Genomic DNA, 15,330 nt, shown 5'->3' on the forward strand with positions numbered 1-15,330 from the left:
AAATGGAAACTTCTGGTCATGGTGGTCTACATCTTTAGTTTCATCACTCTGAAGGCATAGGTAGGCAAATCTCTATGACGGTCAGCTTTGTCTACATAAGGAGTTTCAGGACAGCTAGAGCTACATAGTAAGACCCTATTTCAAAGACAAAAATGAAAACAAAGAAATAAACAAACAAACCCAAACAAACAGAAAAATCCCTCTGAAACTGTGAGTCAAAACAAATTGTCCTTACCAGGCGGTACTGGCATCACCTTTAATCCTACCACTTGGGGTGCAGAGGCAGATAGATCTCTGTGTTAAAGGTCAGCCTGGCCTACAGAGTGAGTTCTAGGACAGCCAGAACTACACAGAGAAAATATCTCTTGAAAAAGCACCACCACCACCAACAACAACAACAACAACAACAGCAAGGACAAGTTGTCTTATTTGTAGTGGCTTAAATTAGATGTCCCCCATAGTCTTGAACATTTGAACACTCGGTCTCTAGTTAGTAGTGCTGTTTGTGAGGTATTGCCTTGCAAGAGGTAGTACATCATTGGGGGTGAGCTCTGAGGTTTCAAAGACTCATGCTATTCCCACTTTATTCTCTTTTTTTTTTTGCTTGCAGTTCGAGATGTAAGCTCTTCGCTTCCAGGTTTAGCCTTTATGCCTCTATTCTGCCATTATGGGTTCGGACCCTCTGCAACCCTAAATGTTTATAAACTCTCGTATAAGTTGCTCTGGTCATGTGTTCATTGTAGCAACAGAAAAGGAACTAATATATTCTGTTTGGTTGTCTCAGGCATTTTGTCATAGTGACAGAAAGGTGACTAACATGGGGAAAGCTTTGTGACAAGTCAGATATCTGTATTTAAATATCTGCACATGGTGACATGGTTGTATATACATGCATCCTAGCACTTGGAAAGTAGAAGTCAGGAGTCTAAAATCATCTTTGGCTATGTTCTGATTTTTGAAGTCAGTCTTGGCTACATAAGATCCTATCAGAAAGAAAGAAAGAAAGAAAGAAAGAAAGAAAGAAAGAAAGAAAGAAAGAAAGAAAGAAAGAAAGAAGGAAGGAAGGAAGGAAGGAAGGAAGGAAGGAAGGAAGGAAGAAGGAAGGAAGGAAGGAAGGAAGGAAGGAAGGAAGGAAGGAAGGAAGGAAGAAAGAAAGAAAGAAAGAAAGAAAGAGAAAGGAAGGAAGAAAGGCTACATAGTATAACATAGACTAAACTTGAAAACAGGAAGCCAAGTGAAACAAGCCAGACACCACTGTATGATCCTACTTAAATGGGATACCCAGAATACGTACAGAAACAGAGCACACCGCAGTGATTGTCAGGGGTTGGGGACAAGGAGAAATGTGTAGTAGGACTGGAGCTTCAGTTTGGCAGTATGGAACAAGTGCTCTCGCTGAAGGATGAAGACAATATCACTAACAAGAACAACACAAACGTTAACTAACCGTACATTTAAAAATGGGACTTCACAAGATGGCTCAGGAGGTAAGGGTACTTGCCACCCAGCCTGAAGACCTGAGTTTGATCCCTGGGGCCCACATGGAAGCAAGAGAGACCCATTCCCTGCCCACTGTTCTCTGTTGGGCACACATATGCTCACACATAAAAAATTAGTTAAAATGGTAAGTTTTATACATATGTTTTAACAACAACAACAAGGAGTCAAGAAACCAGGCATTGTCATGCATATCTATAACCCCAGCACTTAGGAGAGTCAGGAGTTCGAAGCCAGTCTGGGCTACATCAAAGCAGGCTTCAAACCAAACAGTAAAGGTGGCATCAGGTGCTACCATTCCTCTGCATAAATCCTTCGTTTTTCTTCTACCACACTGAGAATAAAACCAAAACTCCCTCCCCAGAAAGACCCACAAAATTCTTCATAGCCTGGCTCCCACCTCTTTCCAGCCTCTTGTGCCTCATTTTGTATGACTTTCCTGTAGCTGCCTCAGTTTCCTCTCTGTTCCTTCTACGCCCATATCCCTCTGCTGGGGGGTTCCCAGTTCTGTGGCTGTTAATACAGTCATCTGAGAGGGACTCTACCAAAGGAAACCCCGTAAATCTGTCTCTGTCACTCTTCGTTTCTCTCCACTTGGGTAACTTTCTTTTTAGCACTTAGTCCCAGCAAGAATTATTTTTCACATGTCGATCATCTGCCGTCTGTAGCAGGAGGATGATCCACTGTGGAGGCTTCTCATCTTTACTTTTACTTCATCCCCAGCTTCAGTGTGCAGTCTGCTACAGAGCAAGGCTTTGATAAAAAAAAAAAAAAAAAAACTTGGCAGATAAACGATAAATACATAAAAAAGCTTTCAAGTATCAAGGAATTAGACTTAATTGCATTTTTAACTATGTTAAGCTTACATCTAAATATTCATTTTGAAGGTAATTTTCTAATAAAAATTAATAGCTATCATTGGCCTAGTTAGTTTCGCATTAATGATTTTTACAAGACTTTCCCACACGCAAGCATGAAGTGCTAAAAATACAATCTAGGAAAACACATCTCCCTTGTATCACGTTTTTAATTCATGATTTGGACATTAAAGGTTAAGATATGTCGTATTCTCGGTTACCCACAAATTAGGGAAGGGCCAAGGATCTTGGAAGAAGGAACAGTATACCCTTATGTCTAATCATTTTCCGGAACAAAAATAGCTCCCTTGATACAACTAAAAACAACGAAGGCCTGGGAACATTGCTCAGCTGGTAGAATGATAGCCTCGAATGTATAAAGCCTTGGGTTTAATGTCCAGCATCAGCATCATACACACCTATGGTTCCCTGCACACAGGAAGATCTGAAGTTCAACATCATCTTCTGCTAATATAGTAAGCTCAAAGGCAGCCTGGGCAATCTATATATGTGGCCATGTCAAAATAAAATAAAATCACCTTTTAAGCATATATTACATATATATATTTTAAAATTACAATTGGGAAAGAGGAAAAACTCCTAATGTAAGTAGTTATTTTCACAACTGTAATTTCAGTACCTAAAGGGTTGAAGCAGAAAGAGCTTGAGGATTCTGAGCCCAGCGTTGTCTGCCTCATGAGGTACAGGTCAGTCAGAGCTATCTGGCAAGACTTTGTTCCTAAAAAATAAAAAATAAAACAAAATTCTTATGACGAAAGAAAATTGAATTTACATAGGAAAAATCCTGTAATAAATATTGAGTCTTAATTTGTACATACTATATATATGATAAAGTTAGTGTCTATAACTAAAGTAGTCATTTGAAAAATAAGTCTCAGTGGCAGTGCTCTGTTAAATAAAACTGTGGAATAAAAAATAAAAAAACAAACAAGCACAAGACCTCTCTCTGTAACTTCTATCCTCCATCTTCAGGGAGTTTAATGCCCCCACAAAGTAACATCTTGTCCCAAACAAATGCTGTATGCCGCCATCCTATCCTAATTAAAACTTCTCTACCTTATCCACAATCATTCGAGCTACCATAAACAATGGCAACAACCAACCCTCTAATAAACTAAGTTATAATGATGTATCTTAGTGTAGTGTTTACAGGCCAGAGCAGATTGACCATTAGCAAATGTGTTGGTAACAGTCATTGAAAAAGATGTCATAATGAGGTGAGGCTGCAGGCTTTCAGCAGTGCCTCAAAGGAGCATGGGAAGGTGGGTTTCAGAGGAGAGAGTGGGGACTGAGGTACTGTCTCAGTGTCTTAGTTACTTTTATTGCCTCTATGGCAAAATCCATGAGGAAAGGGTTGATCTTGCCTCATGGTTTGAGGGCACAGTCTATCATGGTAGAGAAGGCATGGCTGTAAGAAAGGCAGCTGATTATATTGTGTCCACAGTCAGCAGGCGCCAGAAAGCAATTTATTCTCCCTCCCTTCTTTTTATATTCAGCTGGAGATCATTGATTACGGAATGGCACCACCTGCATTTAGGGTAGGTCTTCCTAGCTCCATTAGCCCAACCTATAAACACACACACACACACACACACACACACACGTGTGTACGTCCAGAGGTTTGTTTCTATTGTGATCCGCATTCCCATCAAGATTGCAGTAAAGATCAACTACTACAGTGCCTACGGAAGCCTGAGATAGAGTAACGGGTAGATCATCAGGCACGTTTGGCTAGTTCAAGAGAGAGAGACTGAGGCTGCAAAGAGAAGGCCTGGGAGTGAATGCAGTGGTTGGTAACTGGAACCACAGGAGCATGAGGACATCCCAGAGATGGGCTCTCTACTTCACTTCCACTGTTGCCCTATTGGCCAGGTCACTCCTGGAGCCTCCTAGCTTGTGCCTCCACTTCCATCCTCCTTCCTCCTCAGCAGGCAGGGGAGTCCTGTTCTTTAGATGACCTGATTCTTCTCAAACTCCCCAATGATTCCCCATAGACCCCATCTCTCCATAAAAAGACTAAACACTGCTAGTGGCTGGTGAGCCCCAACAGCATTGAAGATCAATATTTCTGACCTTGGTCCTAAAATTTACTCCATGCACCCTCAGGCCATTCTTTGTATTTTCAGTCCTTCTAGATCTTCCCCTTTGGGTCTTTGACCTGCTCTTCTCTCTGCCTGGAACCTTCCTCCTTTAGACACCCATGTGTCTGTCCTTTTTCCCTTTTGAGGCTCTGGCTCAAAGCCAGCATCTCAATGCCCTACTCTGGGCATCTTTCTTTAGATTGCCCTCCCCTCCCCCTACTCCCATCTGTACCCCATTCTTCTCCTTTATGTCCTTTTTAAAGTGCTTGTTGCTGACTGGTACAAACACATGCTTGCTTCAAACACATGAGGCCCTAGATTCAATCCCAAGTATTGCCAAATAAGAGTCATAATGAACAAAGCATTTGCCACTCTCGCTTCTGTAACAATTTTGCCATCTATCCAAGGACAGGGATAGCTCTTTACATTTCCTTCACTAATGAACCACAAGTGGACCCAAACAAGCGGCTGATATATACTCGGATGGAGCTATAGTAACTAAATGTGGAATGAAATTTGAGAGAATCCTGAGGAGCTACAACTGTTGGGCAGAATTTCCAAAGGGAAATTGACAAGCTCTTTCCTACATCTAGAGATTTGAATGAGATCTCTCCCAGGGTTGTGGTCATTTGAATATTTGGTCCCCAGCTGGTGGTTCTACTTGGGTAGATTTAGGGGATGTGGCCTTGCTGGAGGAAGTATACAACTGGGGGTGGGTTTTGAGGTTTCAAAAGCCACACCCACTCCTTTGCTCTCTGTTTCCTGGCTGTGGTTTAAGATGAGTGCTCTAAGCATACTGCTTCAGTCACCATGCCTGCCTGCTGCCATACTTCCCTGGTGGGATGACAAGAAACTCTAAACCCTCTGGAACTGTAACGTCCTAAATAAACCTTTCCTTCTATATATGTCTTGGTTGTGTGTTTTATTACAGCAATAGAAAAAAGTACACTATGAGACAAAACAAAGATTATAAGGTTTCAATAACTAAGAAGTAGCCAAAAGTGGCCAAGAGTCAGATGACTGAGAAGATGTTCTAGAAACCTTGGTTGGGTTTAGCAACCAAAAGGATGTGGGCTTGGTGAGAGAATCAATGACACATACATAGCTACCATAACTTATACATGTTTAAGTAGAGGTAAGGGGGGAGGGGAAGAGGAGAAGGAGGAAGAGGGGAAGAGGAGGTAAGCTTTTAAGCAGTGAAATCACCAAATCTATAAAACATTGATCTGGAGTGTTATCATTTGTTTCAGTTGCTGCTGTCTAACAAACCTTCCCCAAACTAGATGAGTGAAGATGTCATCTCTTTCACTATCTCTCAGAATGCTGTGGTTGATCAAGTTCAAGATGATGTTAGCTGGTGCAGTGGCCATCTGGGGCACAGGTCAGCATCATTTCCTATAATGGGCCAACCATATTCCAGGTTTTCTGTTACAAGGTTTCTCTCATGGCCATATGATTTTAATGGTGTTGTGAGAAAATAGCCACAGAATATATACAAACGATTGGACATAGCTAGGTTCTAATAAAACTTTATTGGCAAAAGTCAGATGGTAGGTAGGATATGGCTGAGCACTATGGTATCCCTTACCCTTGATTTAGGAGCTCAGTTTGGGTTGGCATATCTAAGATAGCTCACTCTAGAAGCGCCACACAGGTGTTCCCATGGCTGGGGCTTCTTACAGAATGATGGCTGGTCCAAGGGTAGAAAGAAGAAGTTGGCAGGCTTAAGCTGAAACTTTCATAGCATCTCTTCCATCATTGGTTGAGGTGAGCCTCAGAGGTAGGCTGCTATGTGATGATGGAAAGGCCAGGAAGCAATGGCAGTTACTAACATTAGCAGAGGACCACACAATTCAGAGTTTTGTTTATTGAAATTTGTGTTCCATCCTGTCTGGAGACCCCACCTAAGAGAAACTTTTGGTGATTTGTGATGTCACCCATGGAACTCTTTAAGAATTTTTTCTTAATATCTCTTGAAAGAGAAGACAATTCTTTAAAACAATTCTATCCCATTAGCCTGAGAAACTCTATGTCTTCTGACTCATATCCTTGAAACTGCTCTTTCAAATGTGCGTCCAAAAAAAAAAAATAAGTAAGAAAAAGGTGTTATGATTAGACATGTGGCGGGATCCTATATCTGTTCATTTGCAGAAATTACAAGTTGTCCTCTAACTTTTACACAAGCGTCATGGCACAAATGTCGGTATGTGTGTGTGTGTATGTATGTATGTATGTGTGTGTATACATAATGCGCACACACATACAAACAAAATAAATAAATGTTTTTCTTAATCACCATTGAGCAGAAGGTTTGTATAGCAGAAGTTTGGACATGATATCACATGCAGTACTTATTAACTACATGGCTAAAGGCCATTATTATAATAATGGACTTGGCAAATATAGATGACTAATGATCAAGGTAATATCACTGATAACTGTGCACGCTGATATCATGAGACCACAAAGGCTGTGCTAAGGAAAACAGAGTATCCTAGCCACAGATAGCTATCCTAATCAAAGAGAATCTCAAGTCTCAAATTAATGCCCATTGACAAAACAGTTGGGATTCAGGTTCCAATAATATCAATGATGAGAAAGGCAAAGAGAAGGGACAAAAGAAACAAAACCACCAAGTCCAATGTGTCATCCTTAACTCCAGAGCAGTAAGTTAATCACCCTAAAGGACATCATGGAGGCACATAAAAACCCAAATATAAACTATATGCTACATGATAATATTGGATTAGGGTTAAACATCTCAGTCTAGTCAGATACACTCAAAATTATGTTCAGGGTATAAAGAATGTCCTTTTTCTTAGATAATGCATGCTGCAGAATTAAAGGGCCACATGTCAACATGCCTATGGCTGACCTTTAATGGTACAGAACAAAAAGAATAAGTATATGTGTTTTGTACATACATATGTATAGAGAAAAGGACAAAATAAATGTGGTGAAATATTTTTGAATATGAAAGATAATGGAGCGTTTGTTTCTGTCTATTTTTGAAATAAAATCTACATACTTGAGGTTGGTGCAGAATTCTCTATGTCCTAGGATATCCTCATACTCACAAACCTTCCTGCCTCAGATTCTGGCGTTCTAGAATTATAGGCATATATCACCTCATCTGGTTAGATAACTAATTTTATTGGCACAATTTGTTTTTTTAATTTTTATTATGGTTTGGACATTTTCAATATAAAAATTGGAGGTAAGCATTCTTTTAAATACCAAGAGGATAACATAAAATTCACAAAATGTTTTACATTTGAACAAAGAATTCCACTAGAAATTTAGACTGACTGTACTTCACTTTGAGCTCTGACAGAAAATAACTTACCATCTTCAAAGCTATTTCAAGAGGAAGGATCCTCCTATGGCTTGGTGACTCAGGCATATGATCCCAGCTACTTGGGAGGCTAAGGTCAAAGGATCACCAGTTCAAAGGCAGCCTGGACAACTTAGTCAGATCCTGTCTCAAAACAAAAAGTAAGAGCTGTGACTATAACCAGAGGTAGAGCACTTGTCTATGACGCCAATATGGAAGAATTAAAAGGACAGGCCATCAATTCAGAGGCTGAATAGAATTTGACCTCAAATACAAGATACATCCCTTTAGAATTGCTTAAGCCAGATGGAGCAGGCGAAGGTCATGATTTGGAATAGATCCACCCTGGCCTAGCAATCACATGTTCATAAAACCATCCCCTGTCATTTCATGTACTTTTGTTGGAGTTCTGATCACAGTGGGCTAGGGAGTATAAGGCAGGCCTTCAGTGTACTTTAGCTCCTAGCTACAAGGCTCATTCACAGGAAGAATGGCAAATATAGATGGCACCAAGGTAACATCACAGATAACTGCACACACTGATATCATGAGATAAAGGGAAAGCAGGTACTAGCCCCCTAGCCCGATATTTGTTTTCCTCTGGATGTCCAGGGATGTTTGGATTCTTTATGATACTCATTCTTTTCTTTGACAGCTTTGTGCAGACTGGTCTGGACCCAGCAGTAAAGAGAATCCAGATAAGCACAGCTGGCCACTTCTCTGTTCCCGGTCTGAGGTACAGGCTGAATGAGAAGCCAGCAGCTTCATTTGTAAGTCTCTCCGTTTGTTATAATCCCTCAGTAACAATTTCTTCAGAGGACCTTCTGGCTGCTGTGTCCTCTGGTTCTGAAGTGCAGACACCACCTTATGTCACAGACTGAAGTCTCCTGCAGATCACATGTAGGTTTGTGTGTATACACCCCTCGGCCAAATGTCTTTATTTGCTTATGACTCATCTGTCTTTAATTCTTTCTGTAAACATGGAAGGTCATATATAAAACCTTGAGCCAAGTCCTGCAGGACAGGGCTTCTTACACAACCTCAAAGTCTTAGACATAGCTATGGCCTAGTCACAGAAGTCCTTTTTTTCCCTCCCTTTCCTCCAAAATCTGTATGCTTAACAAACTACCCTGGAAATTTGCATGTCTATTTTAGTTTGGAGAACACATCATCAGGGCAGACAGTGATGTCATGGTGGATATGGATTCATCTCGTCAAGTGCATTGAGATCTGTGGGGAGAAGACAATTCAACTGACTGTTGTATACAGCAGAGGTCAGAGCGGTACCTAGAGAGTCAGTCCAGTGGGGCATGGGAAGCTGGCTTGTTCTGATCTGATGGGGAACTTCGCTGTTAGGTGTCTAGGGGTTTTCCCTCCTGGTGTGTCCTGCTTTGTGCCTTCCAAGGAAGGGCTCTGCCTGAATCCTGAAGGGCAAGTGCACAGCAAAGGTTTAGGGAAATCGGATCAAGAACGGAGATGCTGGTGCTTCTCACAGGGGTTGGGGGGAGAAGGGAGAATGCATGCATGGATGGTGGTGTATATACTCTATTTGGGGTAGAAGAGTGTGATGGGGACATTATGTGTGTATGGTCAGAATACAGGGGTGCATATACTATGTAGTATAGATTATGTATGCTGTGCTAAAATGTGTGTTTGCAGGACAAATTATGTATTCTCTTTCTCTATCTATCTATCTATCTATCTATCTATCTATCTATCTATCTCTCTCAAATGTGTGTTTGTAGGGCAAATTATGTATTCTCTCCTCTCTCTCTCTCTCTCTGGGGGTTCTTAACCTCTTGCCCCACACTTTTGTAAAAGTTCATATATATTCACTAAGATAAAACTACACTGCTGGCCAATAATGAACATGTAATAAAATTGAAGAGACTTCCAAGAGAGCGGCTTATCAAATCAGAGTGAGCTGTCATTAACTACCTGTCACATGCCTCTGCTTTTTTGGTGGGTGCTGGTAGGTTTCAAACTCGTGGCTTAGAGCATACTGTCAAGTGTTCTACCACTGGGTAATACCTCTTACCTTTCTAGGGCACGGGGCACACCCTTGATATCAGCCTCTTTCTTGTGGATGATACAGAAGAAACAGGCTTCTACCTAAAACCTATCTATGAGTCTCTAATCCCCAACACACTCCCCAGATGCCCAGATTCCAGAAGAACACAGAATAGCAATTCTTACTTCCCCAAGTAAGTTTACAGGCTCAACTTACCAGACTCCCAGGATATTAGAAAATTAAGGGTATAATGGATGAGCCCCAACTAGACATGCCCTTTCTCCCCATCATCCTCAGACTCAAACCTTCCTTCCCCAGAATCCCCTCCCCTCCCCCTGTTGCCCATGAATCAAGGATGGCCTGGGGTACAGGCTGGTGCTGTGAAACCTTCCCCCTTTCTCTGGGACCTGTAAGCCTCCCCCTCCTCGAGCCTCACTGTTCTACAGTCTCTCGTGGGTCCCAGCCATGCTGTCACCTATCTGTATATATGTCCATGTCATTAATAACCTTCTAATAAACTTCTTACCAAAATGGCAATCTGCTTCAGGATTTCCCCAGACCTTTCAGCTATAGAACTTTTAAAATATCACAAATACACAGGGCTGTAAGCCTTTAATCTCAGCACTCAGGAGGCAGAGGCAGGAAAAATCTCTGGGTTCGAGGCCAGCCTGGTCTACAGAACTAGTTATACAATGGCTGAGACTGCACAAAGAAACCCCGTCCCAGGAAAAAAACAAAACAAAACAAAACAAAACAAAAAACAAAACACAGATAGTTTTCCCTATGCAGCTAATTTGCTCTGGAGGCCTGATAGCCAATGGGTCTTTTTGTGAGCCCCTTTCCTTGTTTGTATGGTTCGTCTATGACAATTATCAAAACACACATAGACTCACAGAAAACACACACTCCTTAGTCTTCTGGGGTTAGAGACTCCTTTCATTCATCGATGTATTCCTAGTAAGTGCTTACTTAGTATTGGTTCAATCAATGAACTGATAAGCTTGAGGCTGAGCAGCCTGAATAATATTCAAGCCCTTCTCTTTCTCTCACCCTGAAGAGCTCAATGCAACTTGACTACGAAATAGCTTATGGCCATGGTGGGAAACTGAAACGTGCTCCAGTGGCCCACGTTCTAAAGGGCTGGTCGCCAGTCCAGAGCTCTACTGAGAGGTTAGCGGGGCCTTCAGGAAGTGGACTCTGATGGAAATAAATTCAGGCATTTGGAGATGCAGTCTTGTAAGGAACAGTGGGATGTGGAACCCTGACCCCTCCTCTCCCTTTTTGCTTCCTGGTCTTAAAGAAAGCAGCTTCTTCTTCCACATGTGGTACCATTACTGAGGCAGAACATCACCATCCCAGAGGCCATAGGGTCAAGTGGGAGACATGAGCTGAATACGTGAGTCAAAATGAGTATCTTGCTTTTATGCGATTTTCTCGGGTATTTTGTGGCTATGATGTAAAACTGACTGATACTCTATTGTTGGGCAAAGAAAACTTCAAACTAATGAACGTAGTCCTTATGTAAACATTCTGCGTAGTTTCCTGACCAGTACTCCTGAGATAAGGGCTCGCTATGTAGCCCAGGCCTGGTTCTCACTATGCTAGTTTCAGATACAAAGCAATTCTCCTGTCTCAGCTACCATTTCTGGCTAGTATTTCTTTCCAAAGAAAGAAAGCAGTGTGTAATGACAGACACCCCTAATTCTAGTATTCAGGGGACTGAAGCAGAAGGATTACCACTAGTTTAAGGCCAGCTTAGGCTACATAGTGGTTTCCTGGGTAGCCTGGACTATGAAGTAAGGCTGTCTCAAAAGAACAAAAACACTTAACAACAAAAACAACAACAACAAAAAAGGAAAAAGGAAATGAGACTTTGATAGCCCACTACTCATGGCATATGTAGGGTTAACAAGAATTTCTGAGAGTCCTTTCTTACAGAAAGCTACACAGACTTTAATGGATTTGTGGGGAATATTCGAGAACATACAGTTTATGATAACACTGTTTTCTAGATAGAGTCTTTAGGGCAGAGTTGGAGCTCTGCCTAAAATAGATGACACATTTATTATTATTTATTAGGGCTGCTGTTTAAGAAAGCACCCACCTGGATGAAAATATTTATACAAACCCTGAGACCCAAGGCTTTCTCAAAATGTGCACCTCATGCATTTCCCTTTGCTTACCCAGGCCTAGATGAGAACGATCCATTGCCATCCCTGAAAGCCACATCCTGGGCTGGAGAGATGGCTCAGTGGTTAAGAGCACTGACTGCACTTCCAGAGGTCCTGAGTTCAAATCCCAGCAACCACATGGTGGCTCACAACCATCTGTAATGAGATCTGATGCCCTCTTCTGCTGTGTCTGAAGACAGCTACAGTGTATTCATATATAATAAATAAATAAATCTTTTAAAAAAAAGAAAGAAAGCCACATCCAATAGTGATGCCTTGCTTCAGAGAGTTAGTCATGGGTCATCATTTTGAGGAAGACAAAAAATACTTTTTTGTTTGTTTTGTTTTTTAAGACAGGGTTTCTCTGTATAGAAGAGTTCCCTGGCCCTGGCTGTCCTGGAACTCACTCTGTAGACCAGTCTGGCCTCGAACTCAGAAATCCACCTGCCTCTGCCTCCCAAGTGCTGGGATTAAAGGCATGCACTACCACTGCCTGGCTCAAAAAAATACTTTTTTTAAGGTCTCATGTAGCACAGGTTAGCTTCAAACTCACTGTGTAGCTGAAGATGACCTTCAACCTCTGATTCTGCTGCCTCCCTCCTAGTGCTGGGATTACACGCAAGAGAAGAAACATTCTGAATCTTCACTTTGCCATTTTATAGTAGTTCTGGGTCAAAGTTAGACTCATGAAGTCCTTGTATGGACGACCCCATGAGGTATAGCTTTCGGCCAAAGGGAATGAATCTCAGAATGCTGAGCAGCCAGGCTGCGCCTTCAACTAGTCCAGGGATAGAAATCCAAACAATATGCAAATGAAGTCACTAGCTGTTCCATTTCCCTTACTATTGAAAAGCATAGTAACTACGACAACATCCACAGAATCACTAGTGACTAGGGCATGCCTGACATGTGTTAAGTTGAATGAATGAATGAATGAATGAATGAATGAATGAATGAACGAACAAGTGAATGAATAATTGAAGACCCAGGAAAAGAAGAGTAGGACCTACGGAGAGGAGTCAGAGAGAGGCCCTGACCTGTCCTGTAGTTGAGCGGCTCCTCCCAGCCGGATGTGCCACGTGGTGCTAAGTTCATTTGTACAGTCTCCTCATTAAGGTCCCTCCCAGCGTAAGGTCCTGTTTGAACTTAGAGCTAATGAATGACTAAAGCTGGGTAGGGCAAAAGGCTCAAGAACAAACTGTTCCAGAAAGCGTGTCTCGTCTGTTCTGCAAAAGTGCTTTCCTTCCTTCACTCGTGTTCCTCCTTCTTATGATCATATGTAGAACACTTTGAGGGGCACACACAGCATGTGGGACCTCTGTGACTCCTGGATGCTTACCTGACTCCCTCCTTTTTCTTTTAAGATAAAAAAAAAAGCTTCAAAGTAAACACAGCCTAAATAAGTACTGTAAAATATATGGCCTGTAGATATCACCTTGACATGATAACTGGTCCGTCCAGATGACCTGCTTTAAAGCTACAAAATAAACAAAACTTCATTTATTTGGCCATTAATATAATTACCCTCTGTTATAAGAAACTGGTATGAAAATAACTCTATATCAGGGTCCAGTCCACAAAAGGATTTAAAAGCCAAAGCAGGTATTTTCCCACAGTTAAGATGTTTGCTGTATTCGCTGGCTATCTGCATACTCCCTGGGCACACAGTCACTGTTTTTCTGAGAACTGTCATCCAGCCTTTAACAGTCCAGCTCTAAGAGAAGAGAGAATTTCTGTGTTTCCCCACAGTTCCTGACTCACTGAGGAAGTGGAGACCATACAAGCACTGACTGTCCCGTGAAATTATCTATTGGTCTTGCCCATGAGTGTTTAAAGTTCTTTCACTTCAGTGCACGATTGTCACTAGATCAGATCCTTATAGGAAGCAATATGCATTTTCTTTTACTAAACAGGCATTTCAAGTGATCTTTTCACTACAGGTAACATCATCAGTGCTTTCTATACCACAGTTGTTGAATGAGGAGCCACACAATGTGTCAAGTCTTTTAGAGTCAGGAAACCTCACCAGGAAATTGCAGAACTGAGGTCCGAGTCTGTTGATTCCATGCAAGGCTACTGCATTGAGTATGTACAGGTTTTCTGGAACTCCTTTGCCTGTAACACACAGAAGAGGAAGAGAGGACTCAGGACTTCTTTGTCAGGGAGACCAAACACTCAGGAGTCCAGGGTAAGTACTAAATTTGACAAACACCAAGTAGATACATTCTATTGGTCAAGGATGCTATTGGCATCACACGAGCGAAAACCTGCAAGGGCTTCTTCAGGCTGTCTCAAAGGACAAAGTTGGGTGAGGAGGTACACAGCCTGCTGGGTTTGGATTGGTTTGGTTAGAGAAGAAGACAAACAGTGTGGGATTTCATTGGGTGGGTGGCTTTGATGGCTTTGCTCTTGGAATAGCCCTGCACATGACCCTACAAGGTTAGTCCTCTAGTCCCAGAGCCATGGTTTTAAATTGATGACACCACTGAATATCTATGTCTTGTGTGATTTTTCCAGGGTGTATGTGAACAAAAAAATGAATTTTGTTTTTGTCCCAGACAGGGTACCAGAGCATACCAAAGAAATGATTTCATCCAAGTCTAGCTTAGAGAGCCAATAAGCCATTAGGGTTACTTATAGGTACCAGAGTAAAGAGTTACAGGGTCAAAGGTGATTCAAAAGCAACTGACTGCAACACCGAAAGGCTCACACTAGCATGGGTGAAGATTCACAAGAGCTGCACACCCTGGAGCTCCCTGCCTAATTCACAGGCAGCTCTTCCATAATAGTGATTATTACTGCTTTTGTAGTCTTGGGGAGGAGAGTTGTGAATCGTGTCAGTGTCTCATCTTCCAGAGTTGCCTTACTTTCTCCCGGAGACAATGGTTCAGTTGGGAGAAAACAGCAACCCAACCCAATCCCCAGCTGGTTTCAGAGTAAGTCAGGTCTGAGAATTGAATCTTCACACACAAGGAAAAGCTGCCTCGGGTAATGAGTAAACTAGGTTTTGCTTCTCCCTTTCAGGTGACAGCACTTTCCCCCATGAAGCATCCTAAAGCACCAAAGTGGGTTAGGTGTCTGGATTTCAACTGGGTGTTGACATCAACTGGGTGTACCCACTGGCAAAGTGAGTTGAGGAAGCTGTACTACCAAGAAATTATTCAGAGCCATTAGTTAAAAGCACTAGCTCCCGAGCCAGATGACATGGGTTCAATCCTTTTTACCCACATGGTAGAAGGGAAGAATCAAGCCACAAGCTGTCTTCTGACCTCCCTACAGATTATCACACACACACACACACACACACACAGAGAGAGAGAGAGAGAGAGAGAGAGAGAGAGAGAGAGAGAGAGAGAGA

At 42.0% G+C, this 15,330-nt stretch overlaps 1 long non-coding RNA gene across 1 annotated transcript; it reads right to left on the reverse strand.

The window, feature by feature from the left end:
* Positions 1 to 1,612: 1,612 nt before the first annotated feature.
* On the reverse strand, positions 1,613 to 14,092 carry LOC114625705. The gene is made up of 3 exons (XR_003712112.1): positions 13,999 to 14,092; positions 2,995 to 3,093; positions 1,613 to 2,250 (listed from the first exon to the last, which is right to left on the reverse strand). It is a non-coding gene; the product is annotated as an uncharacterized LOC114625705 (long non-coding RNA).
* Between the last annotated feature and the right edge of the window lie 1,238 nt (positions 14,093 to 15,330).

The sequence above is a fragment of the Grammomys surdaster genome, unplaced genomic scaffold (assembly GCF_004785775.1).
Source record: "Grammomys surdaster isolate TR1022 unplaced genomic scaffold, NIH_TR_1.0 220, whole genome shotgun sequence".
Lineage (NCBI taxonomy): Eukaryota > Metazoa > Chordata > Mammalia > Rodentia > Muridae > Grammomys > Grammomys surdaster.